Source organism: Rattus norvegicus, chromosome 14 (genome assembly GCF_036323735.1).
Source record: "Rattus norvegicus strain BN/NHsdMcwi chromosome 14, GRCr8, whole genome shotgun sequence".
Lineage (NCBI taxonomy): Eukaryota > Metazoa > Chordata > Mammalia > Rodentia > Muridae > Rattus > Rattus norvegicus.
In genome coordinates, this window is record NC_086032.1 from 101,943,108 (window position 1) to 101,962,615 (window position 19,508).

At 44.2% G+C, this 19,508-nt stretch overlaps 1 long non-coding RNA gene across 1 annotated transcript; it reads left to right on the forward strand.

The window, feature by feature from the left end:
• The first annotated feature begins 827 nt into the window (after positions 1-827).
• Positions 828-18,073, forward strand: LOC120096697 (uncharacterized). Its single transcript, XR_005493497.2, has 4 exons — positions 828-980; positions 16,075-16,220; positions 16,338-16,432; positions 17,722-18,073. It is a non-coding gene; the product is annotated as an uncharacterized LOC120096697 (long non-coding RNA).
• The last annotated feature ends 1,435 nt before the right edge of the window (positions 18,074-19,508 follow it).

Consider the following 19,508-nt stretch of genomic DNA (forward strand, 5'->3'; position numbering starts at 1 on the left):
CACAGGCACAGGCACCTGCGGGCGCTTCAGTCTCTCGGGGGACTGGCGCGCCCCACGGAACCAAGGATGGGCTTTTATAGGATTTTGGGGAGCAGAAGCAAGCATACAGAAGCAGATGCATGGTTACAGGGATATAATTGGTGGATTTTAATATGGCAAGGGTTTAGCCCGGGAGCAAGTTTCCTAGCTACCTTCCTGAAACATAACGGCTGACTCGGCCCCCCAATGGTTTAGCCCGGGGGCAAGTTTCTTAGCTACCTTCTTGGAACATAATGACTGACTCGGCCCCCCACCAGGGTGTGGGACCTCTCCCGGGGCTTTTTTTCATTGTCAGGTGCTCAACCGAAGTCGTCCTGTTGCCAGGCCTTCAACCAAACACATCCTGCTTGGCAGCTGCTGTGTACTCAGTGTTCTAACCTTTCTCTGAACCAGTCGTCTTAAATATAGCCTTGTAAAATGGCATTACTGCTGCTAAGCTGGGGTCTTTCACTAGGATGGTTTGATATAGTTTTAAACAGAAGAAGAAAATGTCAGATTACAGAAGCCTTCTTCTCAGAACAAAATTTTAGATTCACTTTTTCTTTTTTCTTTTTTTTTTTTCCGGAGCTGAGGACCGAACCCAGGGTTTTGAGCCCCAGATTCACTTTTTCTAACTAGGCTAATCTGCCATGGGCGCCGTGGCCAGGCATGTTTACTTCCTGTTGCGTTACTGGAAGTAAAAAGAGGGCCTGACCTTCCAAACTACTGCCCCAAAGGAGCAACACACGACACACTGTTTAGAACGTAGCGGCCGTTCTTGTTGTTCCAGTACCCAGAACGTTGAGTTCGTATTTTGAATCTGTAATCTTTAAAGGACTGCTAGAGACGCTGAGTGGGTGGCTCTTGAGCGACGCTTTCCAGGATCGCGGGCGTCAGGGGACAGCCTAGAACGAAGAGAGGTGCAGCGGTAGAATAGCTTCGCTGTTGACAAATCATCTCCGGTAAGCTTGGCAAAAATGTCTGTAAGGGGAATGAGGCCTGAGCCCGGGTCACAGACATTCACGCCTTAAGCCCAGTTCACCACCATCGTAACATGAACTCATGAACTATCTGTACGCAAAGGAATATTATCTTTATGTCAATAACCTTCATTGCTAATGTAAATTGTGCCGCCAGTGTTACTTAGCTGGCAAGAGGCCTCGACCAGCCAGACTCCTGGGGGGGGGGAGGGGGACGTCCTTTTCATTCCTCTCCTACTTCAGCCATGCTGTGAGGAAGCACAACCAGCCTGTGTAGAAGGACCATGTGGGGAGATCCACACGTGGAGAAAGAGAGTTGCTTCGTCAGGGCAACCACTCTTCTAGTTCTCAAGTTCTCCTGCACAGTCATTTGCATGACAAATCCTTTCCCGATTTGGATGTAGGACATCTTCAGAAAGCTTGTGTGCTTGAACTTTTGCTCCAAGGCTGGCGGTGCTGTTTTAGGGACTGTGGAACCTTCGGGTGGTGAGGGCTGTGTAGAAAAGGTGGGGGTGGGGAAGGCAGAGCTTGGTCTTGTTTCTTTACCTCCCTCTGCTCCTGTTCCCTTGGAAAGTGAGGGAGTAGCAAGGAACAGTTTGAACTGTTCCAAACACCGGGCCTGCCCTGCCATGATGGTCTATGAACCCAAAGACCACGAGCCCAAAGAAATCCTTCATCCCTTTGTCCCTTCTTCTTAGGTGTTTGCTTAGCAACAAAAAAAGCCAAAATGATCTCCTAGAGCTCCTCCTAAATTACTAACCCATTAAACGCATACAATAAATACCACATGATGGTTATTGTTGTTTTAAGCCAGAGCTTAAAACTTAGGGTGTTTTTTTTTTTTTTGTTTTTTTTTTTTGAGCGGCAATAGAGAGGTGATTTAAATCTTATAGTTCTTTAGTATGTAGGGAAAGAACCCAAGGGCTCACTAGAAGTCACTATAACCAATTGCTATAATAAGCAAGGCAAGCTGGTAGTTTCCAGTCAGGGGCCCTGTTTTGATAATGAAAGCAAATAATTAATTGATGAGGACAAGTAGTTCAAAAAAAAAAGTCTTTGTTCTTGAAAAATGTTAGTTATAATGAATGTTTAAATAGCGTGCCATATTTCTCAAGGGGGAATTTTTATAGATAATTCTCCTTTTATTTCTTTATCTTTCTATTTCATTCTGTTTAACAAATCGTGTCCGATATTTTGGATGATTCTTGACATGTCCCAACTCAGCAAGTCAAGAGCTACAAACTAGGAAGTTGAGCTGTGTACAAGTTTAATAGGCTTAGAATAGTCAAGCATTTGGTGTCTCTGAAAAGAAACTATCAGTGGGGCCATATCTGTGAGCTGAATTTCAAGATGAGTAAGATGGATGTTATACAGGTCAAAGCATTATAAGGCTTAAACTCTGGGTATTGTTCTTGTTTTAAAGTATTGAAAGAAGATTAAAGAAAATTAGGCGGCTGGTGAGGTAGCCCAGTGGTTAGAGGCACCTGACACCAAACCTGATGATCTGTTTGGGATTCATGTTTGGGATCCACATGTTGAAGGAAGAGAGCTGATACCCACAAGTCATCTGTGCCTCCCACGCACATGCATATACCCTGCAACAAACGTAACAGGAATAAAGAAAAGAGGATGTAGACCAAAATATGCAGAAGAGTGGCATGGAAAATGCTCACACGTTCATACGTTTGGAGCAGCAAATTAATTAAGACAAGAAGTAGATGAGTGTTTGCCTAGGGCTTGGGACGCCTGGATCGACTACTGGTGAGTGTAATGAGTGTGGCCTAGAACACTCGATTGTGATGAAGGGTGCAAAGCTGAGTAAACTGATTGAGCATCCCAGCCCCAAAAGTCTAAAATCTAAAAGAGTCCAATTGGTCTTTTGGATGCTGATATGGTTATTTCCTTCACGTGTGATATGACCATCACTGTCACAAAACAGGATTGCAGCAGAATTCCTCAGAAGACCTTGGCCACAGTCATGGCAACAAAACGAGCAGAGTACTCTTGCTGATAGCTGATCTATGGCAATAGTAATGTGTGTGCTACCATTTCCCTCCTGGAAGGACAGCCGTAAGATATACACGAAATTCCAGTCACTACCTCCCGCCTCAGCTGCACATGGCTTGGGTAGGTAATGAGGAAGATTTGGGCACACGGGCAGTAGATGTGTGTGGGAACAAGACCTAGGATAGGGGTGAGAGGTAGTGAAATCACTTGAAGAATCCCAGGAATCAGACTCCAGAGACCAGCATCAGGGTGCAGATCTGACACCAAATAGCAAAAATATTTCACTGTGCCATTTAAGTGCGCAAATTGTATGGCACGTGGATACTGCAGCATGGCCGTGTCCTGGAGCTCTAGCCAGAGTCACCATGTCTCTTCTCTTGACTGCGAGGCTATGACATCTTTGTACCTTGCAAAATTAGTGCGCTGAACAGGAATGCAGGAGTGGGAGCCAAGAGACGACCTCCAAAGAGAAGACGCCAAAGAGGTTGTAGATCCCACAAAATCCAGTTCTCTTTTTCAGTATGTGGGATCTAGAATACCTCATTTTCCTCGGCTGGGATTGAAAATCAAGCTGCCGGTAGGGGTGCAGAGAAGGCGCAGAGGTCAAGAGCATGTACTACTCTTGCAGTTTAGTTCCCAGCATTGGGCAGCTCACCGCCACCTGTAACCCCAGGCATCTGATGCCCTCTTCTGCCCTCCAAAGCCACTGTGATCACATGCCGTATTCACACACAGATACCATATGCTCATAGTTTTAAAACTTAGGAAAAAACCCCCAAAAATAGACCTGCTTCTCCAAACATATAATGGAGAAAACCTTTAATTCGCCTCACACTTAGATCTTGTCTTTTAGCCTTTGTCTCATGACTTTCTATAATTTGTAAGATTACCACAGGCAAGACAGTGATGACATTAGAGCCCCCCCCCAAATTCAGCAAAACCGTAAATAATTTTTCTCTACCACTGTGTTACCCTTTTCTTGGGATGGAGTTGAATTTATTGTTTCATGATCATACAGAATGCCTGATTAGTGAGGACAGTAGAAGACAGCCAAACAAACAAGCTCTATTAAGAATTAAATGCTAAATAGTGGCTTGGAGACCATAAGTTTATCCTCTTGGAATAGGCCGGTTTGTTTCTACCTACATGTAGATTAGGCATTGAGCTGCCATGAATCTGACTAGTTAATCTGAACAAATGTGGGGATTCTTATTGATTGCTAACTCAGGCAGAAGAGCAGAGGCTCATGAAAGCCAAGGGAGAGGGGAGGATGCCTGACAGGATTCAGAAGTGAAAGAGTGTCATGGTGGTCAGGGCCAAGGAGCACCATAGAAATCACACCATCAGACCTCACACGAGAGATTTATTGGAGAGGAGCACAAAAGTGGGGATGGAAAAACAGAGAGAGAGAGAGAGAGAGAGAGAGAGAGAGAGAGAGAGAGAGAGAGATATCAGGTCACAATGGTGGGCTTTATATGGGGATGGAGCATGTGTATAGGGAAATGTGTGCCCGTGGAGATGGTAGAGACGTGCTGCATTGGCCCTTAGTGGTGATGGGGCTGGAGGCACTGAGTCATTGAAGGCGAAGGTGAGGAGGATCTGAGCTCCTGAATGTGGGGGGTTCTTAGTTGACAAACATTCCTCCCTTTTGCTTATCGTGAGAGGTAAGGTAATAGGTAAACCACACTGGAGCAGTTTGAAGTCCTCAGTCAGATGGAAATCCACTAAAATGTGTGTGTGTGTGTGTGTGTGTGTGTGTGTGTGTGTGTGTGTATGTGTATGTATGTATGTGTACGTACACATACATACACACACATATATGACACGGTAAAGTTAGGGAGTTCAGGAGAAACGTTTATCTTGAGACCACAGTTCTAGTAGTTTAGAGAGGAGAATCTCAAGCCCAAGTTGGGGGCAGAGAAGGACAGAGAGAGAGAGAGAGACAGAGAGAGAGAGAGAGACAGAGAGAGAGAGAGAGAGACAGAGACAGAGACAGAGACAGAGACACAGAGAGAGAGACAGAGAGAGACAGAGAGAGACCCAGAGACAGACACACACACACACACACACACACACACACACACAGAGAGAGAGAGAGAGAGAGAGAGAGAGAGAGAGAGAGAGAGTGTGTGTGAGAGAGAGATCCCACCCCCCTCAGGAGTAGACAGGTGAGAAAACGTAGGAGTACTTACCTGGAGTCTGACTTGTGAGAGGCATATTCAAGTTGATCCCCTGAAACTTACATAAAATTTTTGCTTCATAAAAAAGAGATAAAAGTTTTAGGTATGTTAGCATTACCTCTGTTGGTAATCTGTACTGAAATTCACATCGTTGAAAAGGTAATAGACTCAAGCCTTTTCATCATAGTAAAATCTTGGGGACCCAGAAATGATTCTGAGTTAAAAGCATTAACCACCATGTGTTTGCTACTTAAATTATCTATTTTTTAGATATATTTTAAACAAGAGTTGAATCTAAGTTGCATATATAGTATTTCTAAACAAGAGTTAAATCACATATCTATGCATGAATTTTTTTAAATTTATTCATTTATTATATATAAGTATACTGTCCCTGTCTTCAGACACACCAGAAGAGGGCATCAGATCCCATTACAGATGGTTGTGAGCCACCATGTGGTTGCTGGGAATTGAACTCAGGACCTCTGGAAGAGCAGACAGTGCTCTTAACCACTGAGCCATCTCTCTAGCCCCTATGCATGAATTTTTAACTGTCAATTTTTTGTTACAGGTTTAAGTTAAATTTTGTTACAAATTTTATAGTTTCTTTTTAATTGCATCCAATGAATCTACAAATCTTAATTTAGAGTTTATAGCATAGTCTTAAAGAGACGATTTATGGTACAGAGAAATTCCAGAGTTAAACAGATTTTAAGAATAGGAGGTTGAGGGGCTGGGGATTTAGCTCAGTGGTAGAGCGCTTGCCTAGCAAGCGCAAGGCCCTGGGTTCGGTCCCCAGCTCCGAAGAAAAAAAAGAAAAAAAAAAAAGAATAGGAGGTTGAGGAAGTGTGAGCAGAGTAAGTTTAGATTTGGGGATTATTTCTTTCTGTAAATTGTCATGATTTGTGACAATTTGGAAACCAAGTACACCAATTTTTGGTGATTGATCTTACTGAGGCCAAGCTGTTTGTAGTCCAAGAAGGAAAAAAGGGTAGGTGCTAAAAAATAAAACTCTGCTAGAGGGAATTTTTATAAGCTGAGAGAAGAAGTTGTAGAACTGCAGGCAGGAGCCAAGAGATAGGAGAGTAGGGTTTCCCAATCTGGGGCAGGGTTAAGGAAGCTACGGGATTGCACACCAGAGAGCAGGGGGAAAGGAAGACAGTGAGTGCCTTTAGGAGAGACATCCAAACATGTGTAGCAGGCCAGAGCCAAGAGATGTGAGGTGAGTGCCCAGTGGGTACCCTGGGAGCCTATAGAAGGAACTAGGAACCGGAGAGACATTTATGGCATACACAAGAAGAGGAATGGTTAAGGGTACATGCAGAGGAGAAGTAGCTGAGAAGGTAGACTCTAGAATTTGGGATCAAATTCAACGGATGGCAGGAGTCAGCAGAAACAAATTATCCATACATACCTTAGGAGAGTCAAATCAGCAGCTTGGTTGGGGTCCTTGGAAGAGAACACACAGACACAGACACAGACACAGACACAGACACAGACACACACACACACACACACACACACACACACACACACACACACATCCTGTGGTTTTGGCACCAGATGAATGAAAAAAGGAAGTACATGACTGTTTCTAGGTATGGTGTAGAAGTTTTATTATAGATAAAAGGGAGAACAAGGCCAGAGCCAGGGACATCTGGGAAAGTCCAGAGTTAACGTGACCCTGAATTAGGCCATGTGAGGAGATGGAGAGGGGAGAGGGGAGAGTAAAGGATGTCAGGAGCCATCTAGAATATGCTAAAGGCTAGCAGACAACTTTCCTGAGATGACCCACCTTCCTTTGCATGGACTGTGATGGATGAGCTCTAGGAGGCTGATATGCCTTTCCTGTCATTATTAAATTAGTATAACAATTCCTGGGCTTTAGCCTGTTGGGCAGATTTTCTGCAGATGAACGAAGATGTGCTTTTCTGTAGCAATGCTATGTAGACAAAGACATGGTTTCTTAATTCCGAATAGCGATTATATGGAATTCCTAAAATTATACAGGTAATGTCGAGCCTTCTGTAATTTGAAAACTGCAATTAGGATTCTGGAACCCTTCCTGTGTCATGGGCTATTGGCACTAAGATAGAAAGCAGGCAGGAGATTTGCAATTAAGGAAAACCTTTCTTCAGGCTGTAAAACCATTATCGGATGGTCATAAAAATTTATTGCACGTGAAAGGACAGAAGATAAAATATTGACCTGATTTATCTATGAGACACTAGGTAGATGATTTGCTTCTTGACAGACTGTGTTAACAAGAACCAGGACAATGGAGAGCAGAAGAAGAGAAGGAGAACGCAGAAGGCGCTGCAGAGAGAGCAGGCAGGCTTTTTCTTAACGTGGGACAGTTTTTTTTGCTTTATAGCAGGGCTTCTTCTTACTGACAAGGACAGGGCTTTTCTCTTACACACTTGGGTTTCTTTCATTTAGCTGTAGAAGCTTTTTGTTTCTCTGAGCAATAAAGGTTGGAGCTTTTTGTTTATGCAGAAAGAGTGAGTTCTTTTCCGTGTTGGTACTCGATCTGTGGAACTTTCTTGTGAGGACTTTTGCTTTACCACCAAGTGTGTGTGTGTGTGTGTGTGTGTGTGTGTGTGTGTGTGTGTGTGTGTGATGCACACTGCAGGTGGCCTACTTTTTCTTTCTCCCCTTCCTGATAGATCTGGCTCCTCTCTCCCACTTTGTAACAAATTTATAGATCAATAGTAACTTAAAGACAGGGCATTTACAGTACATGGGGGAGAGCAGACAAAACAGGGCTTGGAGCTAAGAAAAGAGAAATAGGGAATGGAGAATCCCTTTACTTTCCTGTGTTGTAAAAGTCCCAACTAGTATTGAGATCTAGGATGCCACAGCCATTTGGATTGGTTATCTAAGGGATATTTGAGGCGATTTTTTATTGCAAAAGTGAATAAATTTGAGGTCCTTCAGGTTGGGTACCAGGTAGAGAGTCTGGAGGTTTTCTAAAAGGCAGAAGATATGGAAAACACCATTCCTGTAAAGAAGGAAGGGAAGAAGGTCCTAAACCTGTAGTTGTGGGTGTCCCCGTGTTTCAGGGACCAAGAGAAGACACAAGCTTCCCAGTGGGTCATCACTGCATTCAGCAGGGGCCAGGGACTAATAGCCTGAGAAGACTCAGTGTCTGATACCAGGGCGTTCGAGTGATGTTCAAATGTGAAAAACCAAGCTTAAGAATGAAGTCTCACCCAGGAGAAAGGGTAGGGGTGGGGTCAGTTGAAGAGGGTCCTCTGTGGCCTTAAAGTCTGTGGCTAGGGTATGTCTCCCTCCAAGAGTACCAGAGGGGATTCCCAATGCTCAATGGTTACTTCCTTGGACTCAAGAAAGCATTTACACTGACTGAGAGTAATTGCTTTAGCAATTGCTGGTGATGGATGAAGGCCAGAAGGGTCTTGTCGAGGGTGGAGTGGATGGGATAGGGTCCTGGTGTGGCTCACCCCCTGGAAGGGAGCAACACCATCAGTAAGCCTGTCTGAGTCAATCCACTCATGAAGACTTTTGCTGCAAAAGGGGTCAAGGAATGCCACAACCATCATACCGCAGGACACAGACTTTATGCAAGGAGTTTACTGGGGAGGAGGGACACAGAACGGCTGCCTCTGAGCAGGGATGGAGACAGTGGCAACTGGGTTGTGCTGGTAGGCTTTGTGAGGGTTATGGAGCACGTGCCTAGGGAAAATACTCGTTCCTGGAAACGTGCCACACTGGCTCTAAGTGATGACGGGGCATTAGTGCAGAGTCGCTGAAGGTGGGGAGGCACCTGGCTCTGGAATGTGGGTGGTTCTTAGTTGACTAACATCTTGGACGTGAGACAATCTCTGGACAATGCGCCTCCAAATCCAACTCCACCCACCAAACTGAAACGAATACACACACAAGATTGTCTGCCTTCGGAATTCGAAATCCCATGTGGAAGAAAAGAGAAAACACCACAACCGCTCCTATCCTTAGGATTCAAACTACCGCATGACATTTAGCTACAGATTAGACAAAAGGGAGGAAGGTGAAGGTAGCAGGGCTTTATCGAGGCTCCTTAAGAATAGGCTATGTCGATAGGACCTCTGGGAACAGGAAGATAGGCGCTCAAGCTGCAGGAGCCCTGCGGTCCAGAATGTGCCTGGATCTGAAGGGATCCGGTCAAACAGCTTCCTGCACCCAAATCCCGTGGGAGGGAGAGCTAGACCTTCAGAGGGGCAGACACGCCTGGGAAACCAGAGGAGACTACTCTCTGCCCACATTTCTTTTTTTTTTTTTCTTTTTTTTCTTTATTCATTTTTAATCTTTATTAACTTGAGCATTTCTTATTTACATTTCGATTGTTATTCCCCTTCCCGGTTTCCGGGCCAACATCCCCCTAGTCCCTCCCCTCCCCTTCTGTATGGGCTTCCCCTCCCCATCCTCCCCCCATTACCACCTTCCCCCAAACAGTCACGTTCACTGGGTGTTCAGTCTTGGCAGGACCAAGGGCTTCCACTTCCACTGGTGCTCTTACTAGGCTATTTATTGCTACCTGTGAGGTTGGAGCCCAGGGTCAGTCCATGTATAGTCTTTAGGTAGTGGCTTAGTCCCTGGAAGCTCTGGTTGCTTGGCATTGTTGTTCATATGGGGTCTCGAGCCCCTTCAAGCTCTTCCAGTCCTTTCTCTGATTCCTTCAATGGGGGTCCCGTTCTCAGTTCAGTGGTTTGCTGCTCTCTGTCCACATTTCTGACTCTAGAGGAAAACACTTAGTGCCATCAGGGCCCCCTGCACACAGGGACCCACTGGTGCTCTTACTAGTCTATTCATTGCTATTCTGGTTGCTGCCCTCACGGAGAGCTGAAACCCAGCCCTGAGGAGTGACTTCAGGCCCAGGACCAGAGGTAAGACCAACTTTTCTGCTCCAAGTGACCTGCCTGGTGGACTCAGGACACATGCCCACAGGAACAGCTGAACACCAGTAGACAGGAACGACTACACACCTGAAAGCAGAACACTCTGTTCCCATAACTGGCTGAAAGAAAACAGGAAAACAGGTCTACAGCACTCCTGACACACAGGCCTATAGGACAGTCTAGCCACTGTCAGAAATAGCAGAACAAGGTAACACCAGAGACAACCTGATGGCGAGAGGCAAGCGCAGGAACTCAAGCAACAGAAACCAAGACTACATGGCATCATCGGAGCCCAATTCTCCCACCAAAGCAAACACTGAATATCCAAACACACCAGAAAAGCAAGATCTAGATTTAAAATCACATTTGATCATGATGCTGGAGGACTTTAAGAAAGACATGAAGAACTCCCTTAGAGAAATGCAGGAAAACACAAGTAAGCAAGTAGAAGCCCTTAGAGAGGAAACACAAAAATCCCTGAAAGAATTAGAGGAAAACACAATCAAACAGGTGAAGGAATTGAAAATGGAAATAGAAACAATAAAGAAAGCACAAAGGGAGACAACCCTGGATATAGAAAACCTAAGGAAGAGACAAGGAGCCATAAATACAAGATCACCAACAGAATGCAAGAGATAGAAGAGAGAATCTCAGGAGCAGAAAATTCCATAGAAATTATCGACACAACAGTCAAAGATAATGTAAAATGGAAAAAGCTACTGGCCCAAAACATACAGGAAATCCAGGACTCAATGAGAAGATCAAACCTAAGGATAATAGGTATAGAAGAGAGTGAAGACTCCCAACTCAAAGGACCAGTAAATATCTTCAACAAAATCATAGAAGAAAACTTCCTTAACCTAAAGAAAGAGATACCCATAAGCATACAAGAAGCCTACAGAACTCCAAATAGATTGGACCAGAAAAGACACTCCTCCTGTCACATAATAGTCAAAGAAAGAATATTAAAAGCAGTAAGGGAAAAAGGTCACGTAACATATAAAGGCAGATCTATCAGAATTATACCAGACTTCTCACCAGAGACTATGAAAGCTAGAAGATCCTGGACAGATGTCATACAGACCCTAAGAGAACACAAATGCCAGCCCAGATTACTGTATCCAGCAAAACTCTCAATTAACATAGATGGAGAAACCAAGATATTCCATAACAAAACCAAATTTACACAATATCTTTCTACAAATCCAGCCCTACAAAGGATAATAAATGGAAAAGCCCAACACAAGGAGGCAAGCTACACCCTAGAAAAAGCAAGAAACTAATCATTTTGCAACAAAACAAGGAGAAGACAAGCACACAAACATAATCTCACCTCCAAATACGAAGATAACAGGAAATAACAATCACTATTCCTTAATATCTCTCAACATCAATGGACTCAATTCCCCAATAAAAAGACACAGATTAACAAACTGGATACATAATGAGGACCCAACATTTTGCTGCCTACAGGAAACATACCTGAGAGACAAAGACAGACGCTACCTCAGAGTAAAAGGCTGGAAAACCACGTTCAAGCAAATGGTCTGAAGAAGCAAGCTGGAGTAACCATTCTAATATCAAACAAAATCGATTTTCAACCAAAAGTCATCAAAAAAGATAAGGAAGGACACTTCATATTCATCAAAGGAAAAATCCACCAAGATGAACTCTCAATCCTAAATATCTATGCTCCAAAAGCAAGGGCACAATAATAGTAGGAGATTTCAACACCCCACTCTCATCAATGGACAGATCATGGAAACAGAAATTAAACAGAGACGTAGACAGACTAAGAGAAGTCATGACCCAAATGGACTAAACAGATAATGTATGGAACATTCTATCCTAAAACAAAAGGATATACCTTCTTCTCACCACCTCATGGTACTTTCTCCAAAACTGACCATATAATTGGTCACAAAACAGGCCTCAACAGATACAGAAAGATAGAAATAATCCCATGCGTGCTAACAGACCACCACGGCCTAAAACTGGTCTTCAATAACAATAAGGAAAGAATACCCACATATACATGGAAGTTTAAATGCTCTACTCAATGATAACCTGGTCAAGGAAGAAATAAAGAAATCAAAGACGTCTTAAAATTTAATGAAAATGAAGGTATAACATACCCAAACTTATGGGACACAATGAAAGCTGTGCTAAGAGGAAAACTCATAGCTCTGAGTGCCTGCAGAAAGAAACAGGAAAGAGCATATGTCAGCAGCTTGACAGCACACCTAAAAGCTCTAGTACAAAAAGAAGCAAATACACCCAGGAGGAGTAGAAGGCAGAAAATAATCAAACTCAGAGCTGAAATCAACCAAGTAGAAACAAAAAGGACCATAGAAAGAATCAACAGAACCAAAAGTTGGTTCTTTGAGAAAATCAACAAAATAGATAAACCCTTAGCCAGACTAACAAGAGGACACGAGAGTGCGTCCAAATTAACAAAATCAGAAGTGAAAAGGGAGACATAACAACAGAATCAGAGGGAATTCAAAAAAAAATCATCAGTCCTATTACAAAAGCCTATATTCAACAAAACTTGAAAATCTGGAGGAAATGGACAGTTTCCACTTATCAATGAGTGCATACCATGTGTGAATTTTTCTGTGATTGGGTTACCTCACTCAGGATGACATTTTCTAGTTCCATCCATTTGCCTATGAATTTCATGAAGTCATTGTTTTTGATAGCTGAGTAATATTCCATTGTGTAGATGTACCACATTTTCTGTATTCATTCCTCTGTTGTAGGGCATCTGGGTTCTTTCCAGCTTCTGTCTATTATAAATTAGGCTGCGATGAACAGAGTGGAGCACGTGTCCTTGTTATATGTTGGAGCATCTTTTGGGTGTATGCCCAAGAGAGGTATAGCTGGGTCCTCAGGTAGTGGAATGTCATCAAGGACTTCCATATCAAACCAGATACACTCAAACTAATAGGAGAAAAAGTGGGGAAGAGTCTCATTACATGGGCACTGGGGAAAATTTCCTGAACAAAATACCAATGGCTTATGCTCTAAGATCAAGAATTGACAAATGGGACCTCATAAAACTGCAAAGTTTCTGTAAGACAAAGGACACTGTCGTTATGACAAAATGGCAACCAACAGATTGGGGAAAGATTTTTACCAATCCTGTGTCCGATTGAGGGTTAATATGCAAAATATACAAAAGAACTCAAGAAGTTAGACTCTAGCCAGTCAAATAGCCCTATTAAAAATGGGGTACAGAGCTAAACAAAGAATTTTCAACTGCGGAATATCGAATGATTGAGAATTACCTAAAGAAATGCTCATCATTCCTTAGTCATCAGGGAAATGCAAATCAAAACAACCCTGAGATTCCACCTCACACCAGTCAGAATGGCTAAGATCAAAAACTCAGGTGACAACAGGTGCTGGGGAAGATGTAGAGTATAGCTTTTTAATAGATTCATTTTTATTATTTTGTTTTATTTCTTTTTTTTTTGTCCTCATGGGGCCAGAATAGTTATAACCTTGAGTTTTACCATAACCAGCACACCATTGTCATCATTAAATCTACAGAGTGCTCCCCATAGAACCATCCTACAAATCCATTTATAGAAGGAAATTGAGAGAAAAATGAGTAAATCAGCCCTTTCCTGCCGCTATCAGGATGCAGAAGCAGAGGCAGAGGCTGGACGTGTTCAAGATCTGATGTTCCCTGTCCTTACTTCACTCCAGGACAGAAAGCATTGCTGCTGGGGGAGAAATGGGCATTAATTCTGCTTCACGAGAGGAGCTGAGTTCCATCCCACATCTCCACAGTGGAGGAAGCTCTGTTGCTGGTGGAGCTCTAGTAACATTGTTTCAAAAGAGGCCTGAAGACCGCCCGCATCCATGATAGCCTGATAGATTGTAATAACCGATATAAGATTTGCCAAAGCAGGGCTCTGGACCTTAGTAGACCCTCAGTCCTTAGCACAAGTGTGTCCCTGATGTAAATGCTATTCAGGCTGTAAAACGGCAATTGCAGCTAAGATTAAAACAAAGACCTAATCTATCAAAGTCTATACAGTTCTGGGAAAGTCTCAAAATGCTCTAACCTTGCCTTTTAGCTTCCGTAGTTCCAATTCTTGTTAGCGGGAGCAGGTCAACACAGAACATGGGTTTTGTGCTTAAAGGCTCATCCTGAGAATTGCCCAGTGCTGCACCAGGATCCTGAACACCCAGTGTGGGTGGCTAATACTCCACCACACTTAGACAAACACCCAGCCTACCTTTGTGTTGCATCTAACCCTGAAGAGCCTGCATGTGTCAGGTTTGTGGGAATGCGTCATACTGAGCATCGATCAGCTTCACTAAGGTTGATGGAACGAACTCCGAGGAATGGGTGGACATCTGTAAAACCGATCGAGAGAGGAACCCCTGTGAAGTGGTTAGCTATAGCTGTGTAGTAGATAAGGACTCTGACAGTCTAAGGCCAAGGGTGTCATCAAGGATGGAGTTCTCCAAATGCAAGAAGTGAACAAATTTTAAAATTAGGCTCATCTTCTGAAAGGAAGAGACAAGTGACCACCTCTAGTGGTTAACTCTGATGGTCAGCTTGACTGGATCTGGTATCGACTAAGAGATATGTGTCTGGGCCAGTGTCGTCTGTGAGGACATAGCAGGAAAGATTTACTGGAGGGGGGAAGCCAAAAGGTGAATGACACCTTTTGGCAGCAGCCTAGTCACAGCTAAGGACAGAGCAGAGATGCTTTTTTGATTGGCTTCACTTCTTGCTGGTGAACGTGTCTATCCCACGATTGCTCTGCTGCTGCTGCTGCTGCTGCTGCTGCTGCTGCTGCTGCTGCTGCTGCTGCTGCTGCTGCTGCTGCTGCTGGGATTAGAAACCTGGCTTCAAATGCTAGTGTTTGCAGCAATGGGGTGGAGGTGCTGCTTCTCCCTCGTGGTCCTCTATTTGGGTAGAACAAGGATTCTTGGCTTTAACACAGGAAGTAATTTCAGGACAAACCCGTATGAAGCAGAGTTGGAGTGTATTAGAAGATATTTGTACCGTAGGCGTTAAATGCAGGAATTCATAGGGAGAGGCTCGGGGCTGCTTAGGGAGATAGTTTAGTAGGTAAAATGCTTGCTTTGCAAACGTGAGGATGTAAGCTTGACTCCATCCCCAGAACCACATACAAAAGCTAAGCATGGTGGTGTGCATTTGTAATCTCAGTGCTGGGAGATGGAGACAGGAGAATGTCTGGCTTACAAGTCAGCCGCCACCCTAGCCTACTTGGTGAGCTCGAAGTCAATGAAAGACCCTGTGGAGTCAAACCCGAGCTTGACTTCTGACCTTTGCATACACGTGTACACACACATCCATACTTCTGTGTGGGTTCAAGTGCAGCCATACACACGAATGCACAGGCACACACAGGCACACACATGTACAGTCACACACACACGAATGCACACACAATGTATGTACATGCACATACACATGCATACACACCTGTACATGTATGCACACATGCACGCACGTATGCATACATAGAGGAAACTTGGACCTTGGTCTATGTCATCTAGGAAGCTTGGTGCTCACTCACCAAGATTCTAGAATGGCGCAGGACATGGGAATCCCAGTTCTCCTGAACAGAAGGGGGTTCCTGAATCATTAAAATTCCACTTTGATTATTGACTCACCTTTCAAACAGATCCTTCACAATCAGAATGAGTTTGATCCCAAACCTTACAGAGAAAGAAATTAAGACAAGCAATGTAGTCAAACAATTTCACTTAGATGCCTGGGCAAATGACTATTAACTGATCAGGGACCCAGTAAAGACCCCACTGCCTTCTGAGAGCCCCTGGTGAAGCTACAAAATGAACTTTCCCTCCTCCTCAAAAGGCAAATGCCTTTTCAGGAACAGATCCCTAATCTCCTGACTTGGCAAAAACTGTCACCGGGACTCAAGGCTCCAGTGACAGCCTCCTAAATATTGCAAATTCTGCCTTCTGTCTCTGACTCTTAAGGGAGGGCCACAGAAGAAAGGCCAAAGCCACGAGAAAGAACAGAAGACACTGAGGTCCACATCATAAAAGAAAAAAAAAAAAAAAGAACAGAAGACACACAGAAGTCCTTGCCCAATCTCCCACCAGCTCTTCTCCAGAACTGCGAGGTAGATGGTCACGTTGCATACGCGGTCAGGACATGGGGGATGGAGGTCGGTTTTCAGCTTGCTTCCCCCACAGGATGATGTTGCCCACATTCAGGGTGAGTCTTCTCTCCTCCTCAGTTAAACCTCTGAAGAAATGACCGCGTTATGTCTTAGTGACTCCACACCTAGGCAAGTTGACATTAAAGCCTATCACGGATCTGAATGGCGAGGAGGTGAGACCATATATCTAAAGGTTATTATGATGGTTACCATTGAGCACCAACCTCACATGACGTAGAACCAATGAGACAAAACCCTGGGCACAGCTGTGGGATTATCTGGGCAAGGTTAACTGATGTGGGAAGTGACATGAGTGTTGTCACTTTGCTGCTCTTCCTTCCTGACTGTGGATGCACTGTGGGCAGCTGCCTCAGGCTCCTGCCATGTTCTTTCCCACCATGGTGGACTGAGAACAGAAATAACCAGTTCCCTCCTTAAATTGCTATTGTTGGTTCTTCTGCCTTATTACTGAGGCAAGTACTACACAGCCATGGTTGTTTTCTCAAGAATTGATTCTAGCTTATAAGGTTGCAGGCACAGTGATGAAGAAAAGCCAGTGGAATCATGATAATCTCCACCAATAAGATATACAGTATTTAAAAATTCTTTCCCAGAGGGTGAAAGAGATACAATGAAGAACAATTCTTGGGTTTCGGCCATGTGACTAGTGACGGTGGAATGAAACAGGGGACACTGGATGACCCAGGTTTGGGGACAGGGAGAGGAAAATTATGGCTTTGTTTTGCACATGATAAATTGGAAAAGCTTTGAAACAGCAAGATAACTGTCCAAAATTGGGACTTGAGGGGACCAATGAGTAATGACTCTTGCCTTCTGAATTCCAAGCCTCCCAAGAAAGAGATATTGATCTTGGGGCTTGGGCTCTCAATTCTGTCAATCGGATATCAAATTATAAACCATCACTTTGATATGTAGGCCAAGTTGTTTTTTTTTTAAAATTATCTTTCCCTGAACTTCACTTATTGGTCCAAACTTCAAACTTCCTCTTTATGGCAGTAGGGATGCATAACACAGGAGAGCATTAGTGTCTGAGGCAGGACTGAGGTTGGTGATGGGAAGGAGGGGCCCAGGCTTCTGTGAGTCACTGCTGGAGGGAAGAAGGAGTCCTCAACAGGAAGTCAACTGCACTCAAAGTCCAGGAATCATAAGAGAGAATTTACAAAGGAATGCTTCGCAAAGGTGTGGACAACATTAAAGCTGCCAACGAGGGAGGGAGATGCACCCAGGAATTAGATAATTGGGAAGTTCTAGGAGGAGGGACAAGAGGTGAGAGCTCTTACCAGAACTGTAGTCATGGAGAGGTGTTGCCTGCCAGGAAGGAAAAAAGAAGCCTGTGCCAAAACTGGTCCTCCCTGGGCAGAGTGATGGCAGGCAGTGAACCGTGTGAGGGCAGATAAACTCCTGACCTGTTTGTTCTTCCCATATTCCCTGAAATATCTAGCACACAGAAGCCAGAAGGATCTGCTGACCAACACGTGTATCAGGGCCTATCAGCTATCCAACACAGAAAGGGAATGGAGAGATGGAGAACGGCCCTCAGAACAGAATCAGCAGTCTGGACACTGACCACCTCCTCTTCTTTTGAGCGCTTTTTAGTCACTGATGGGTAATTTAGTGTCTGCTCCGAAGAGGTTTTGAAACAGGAGCAGAACGATTCTACAGCTAAATCACTAATCGCCCGAACCTCAAGACGGCAACTTATTACCATCCTCGTTCTAGTTTCATATTTCTTGAGCTTTATTGTCCAACTTTCTTACTAGAAGTTACACAATGAGATCAGCTGGTCACATAAATATTTTTGTTTGTTTGTTTTGTTTTTTGTTTTTTGTTTTGTTTCTCTCTTTTTTTTTCTATTGAATATTTCTTATTTACATTTCAAATGTTATTCCCTTTCCCGGTTTCCTGTCCATAAGCCCCCTAACCCTTCCTCCTCCCCTTTTTTAAGGCCGTTCCCCTCCCCATCTGTTGTTGTAAAAATATATAAAATAAAAAGGGGGTATCTTTTATTCCCCACTAGGTCCGGCACCGCAGTGCCCCAAGATATCTGCTGGATATCTTAATTCTCAGTCAGTAAAGCCTCTTGCCAGCTTTGCTCCATCCCATATCACACTGCTGAAGGCCTCTCTCTGAGCCTGGCAGCAATCTCTCTACCTACCTAGTTCCCAAGGCAGGTTTCCATGCCAGAAACACACATCCCAACTCCGTGGCAGCCCAGACCAGCCGCCCCACACTCCATTACACTTAAATCTACACAAGAAAGAACACACAACACAATAACCTTTGGCCCACTTGATAAGATATAATTGCCCACCTAAACATACAAAGCCCAATACACAGCCGTCCCTTAAGAACATTCGTAACACCCTGTAAAGGTACAGCGTGGGATCTTAACGTCACCTGTCATATTATCCTGCCACAGCTTCTCTCCAGGTCCCTCCTGTCTCTTCCTCCTTTCTGTTCCAGTCTCCTCCTCTTCCTTCAAACTTTTCTCCCGCCCATCCTTCCTTCTCGACCAATGACAGGCCTCCTTCTATCTTGTATCTTGTACCTGCCTCACCTGTGACATCATCCCACACCTATCCATCTCCCCTTACTGCCCCCCCCCACACACACTGGGGGTCCAACCTTGGCAGGAACAAGGGCTTCCCCTTCCCCTGATGCCCCAACAAGGCTATTCTCAGCTACACATGCAGTTGGAGCCATGGATCTGTCCATGTGTACTCTTTGGGTAGTGGTTTAGTCCCAGGAAGCTCTGGTTGGTTGGCATTGTTGTTCTTATGGGGTTGCAAGCTCCTTCAGCTCTTTCAATCCTTCCTCTAATTCCTCCAACAGGGGTCCAGTTCTCAGTTCAGTGGTTTGCTGCTGGCATTCGCCTCTGTATTTGACATGCTCTGACTGTGTCTCTCAGGAGAGATCTACATTGGTTCCTGTCAGCATGCACTTCTTGGTTTCATCCATCTTATCTAGTTTGGTGGCTGTATATATATATGCCACATGTGGGGCAGGCTCTGAATGGCCATTCCTTGAGTTGCTGCTCTAAACTTTGCCTCCATATCCCCTCCTATGGATATCTTTGTTCCCCTTTTTAAGAAGGAGTGAAGCATCTGCATTTTGGTCATCCTTCTTTTTGAGTTTCATGTGGTCCGTGGATTGCATCTTGGGTAATTCGAGCTTTTGGCCTAATATCCACTAATCAGCTCATATAAATATCTTATACAGCTCAATGAA